The sequence below is a fragment of the Tachyglossus aculeatus genome, chromosome 6 (genome assembly GCF_015852505.1).
Source record: "Tachyglossus aculeatus isolate mTacAcu1 chromosome 6, mTacAcu1.pri, whole genome shotgun sequence".
In the NCBI taxonomy this organism is placed as follows: domain Eukaryota; kingdom Metazoa; phylum Chordata; class Mammalia; order Monotremata; family Tachyglossidae; genus Tachyglossus; species Tachyglossus aculeatus.
The window spans coordinates 48,172-50,524 of record NC_052071.1 but is presented as its reverse complement, the minus strand read 5'-3'; the positions used below and the strand labels follow the sequence as shown (position 1 = coordinate 50,524).

Here is a 2,353-nt window from a genome sequence, read left to right as displayed (position 1 = left end):
TATCAAGTTCTTAGTATAGTGCTCTGCACTATAATCAATAAAGCGCTCAATAAATACGATTGAATGAATTTCAGGATCCTGCTGTAATGAAGACATTAGGGAGACGCTTTTGAGTCACCAGATTAGGGCATTTCCTTCATCTCTCATTCGGTCGTATTTTCAATCGTATTTATTGAGCGCTTACTGTGTGCAGAGCACTGTACTAAGCGCTGTGCTGATGAACATAGCAATGTTCTTGGTGTACGTCCACATCTTCATAACTCAGACCCAGCAGAAGAAGCCCACGGACGTGATCCTCACCCACCTGACCGTGACCAACAAGGTGACCCTTCTCATACGGGGCGTTCCAGAGACGATGGTGGCCTTTGGGATGAAAAATATCCTGGGTGACGTTGGGCGCAAGATTTTGATGTACCTGAGGAGAATGGCCCGGGGCCTGTCCATCTGCACCACCTGTCTCCTGAGTGTGTTCCAGGCCGTTATCATCTGTACCAGCACCTCCTGGTGATCCCAGTTAAAGCCCAGAGCTCCCCATTACATCTTCCCTTCCTTCCTCTTCCTCTGGAAGTATCTTGTTAGTCTCCACCAGTTTATTCATAACGGCTAAAGCCACCAATAACGTCACCCTCACAGAACATACCTATATTTCCAAATACTGTTCTACTATCCCCAATAGCAGTGACTCTAGTTACATCGTAACTTTAACTGCCCTGACTCTCCCAGATCTCATCTTCATATTGCTCATGAGCGGGGCCAGCGGCTACATGGTGATCATGTTACACCGACACCACAGACAAGTACAGCACATCCGCAGCACCAGCTGCTCCCCGAAATCCTCTACGGAGACCAGGGCCATTCACACCATCCTGCTCCTCATCAGCTCCTTCATTTGCTTCTATTAGACAGATGGCATCATCACGCTTTATCTAAGATTTGCCAAGTGCAGAATGTCATCGCCTTTCTGTCCATAAGTTTTCCTTCACTCTCACCCTTGGTGCTGTTCAGGTGGGATCCCCGCGAATTTAGGCGCATTCGAGTGTTTGAGAACATGAGAAGGTCCATTCATATGTCGCAGGAAAGTGGTGTGGCCTAGTGGATAGAGCCCAGGCCTGGGAGTCAGAAGGTATTTGTTAAGCACTTACTAGGTGCCAGGCACTGTATTAATCACTGAAGTAGATACAAGATAATCAGGTTGGACGCAGTACGTTTCCCATGCGGGGTTCACGGTCTTAATCTCCATTTTACAGATGAGGGAACTGAGGCCCAGTGAAGTGAAGTGACCTGCCCAAGGTCACACAGAAGATAAATGGCAAAGTCAGGATTGAAACCCAGGTCCTTCTGACTCCCAGGGCCGTGCTCTATCCACAAGGCCATGCTGCTTCCAAAAGGTCTGAGGCTTTGTTTCACGATGTCCATAAAACTTATTTCTGCTCTCCTTGTTTTTACTGTCCTAATTTCAGCACCTGTTTGGGAAACCTCCTATTGTTTATGTCCATCCTGCTCTTTGACTTTGTCTCACCCAACATTTCCCTAGAATGGAGAACCTACCAGTGAAACTTGTTTATTCAGGTGAACCAGGAGTTTGACAGCCACCCCTCAACCCCTGCTCTCTTCATTCAGTCCAGTGATTAACTCTTCACATTCTCCCCCATTACTGAAAAGAAGCATGGCTTAGGGGAGAGAGCACGGGCCTGGAATTCATAAGGGTGTGAATTCTTATTCTGGCTCTGCTATGTGACTTGGGGCAAGTCACTTCACTTCTCTGGGCCTCAGTTCCCTAATCTGTTAAATGGGGATTAAGACTGCGAGCCCCACGTGGGACATGGACTGTGTCCAACTGGATAATAATAAAAAATTATGGTATTTGTTAAGCGCTTACTGTGTCCCAAGCACTGTTCTATGCGCTGGAGTAGATACAAGGTAATCAGGTTGTTCCACGTGAGGCTCACAGTCTTCATCTCCATTTTCCAGATGAAGTAACTGAGGCATAGAGAAGTTAAGTGATTTGCCGAAACTCACAAAGCTGATAAGTGGCAGAGCAGGGATTAGAACCCATGACTTTTAACTCTCAAGCCTATGATCTTTTCACTAAGCCACGCTGCTTCTCATCTACACCGGTGCTTAGTACAGTGACTGAGCCACAGTAAGCACTTAACAAATGCCATTCAAAAAGTTGGTTGAATTTTAATGTTTCCTTGCTGACTTAATTCTATTCCTTTAGGACCGATAGGGCCTCCCTCCCCAATTTAGATAGAGAGACTCAGTCCTTCCTGAGCTTAATAGAGACAAGGTCAGAACGTAAAACCTGGAACACAATGGCCTTTTGTAGGCAGTTCCTCAGTCTTGGATTCCA

General features: G+C 46.5%; 1 pseudogene; it reads left to right on the top strand.

Moving 5' to 3' along the window:
- Window positions 1-208: 208 nt before the first annotated feature.
- LOC119929981 lies at window positions 209-1,093 on the top strand (annotated as a pseudogene).
- The last annotated feature ends 1,260 nt before the right edge of the window (window positions 1,094-2,353 follow it).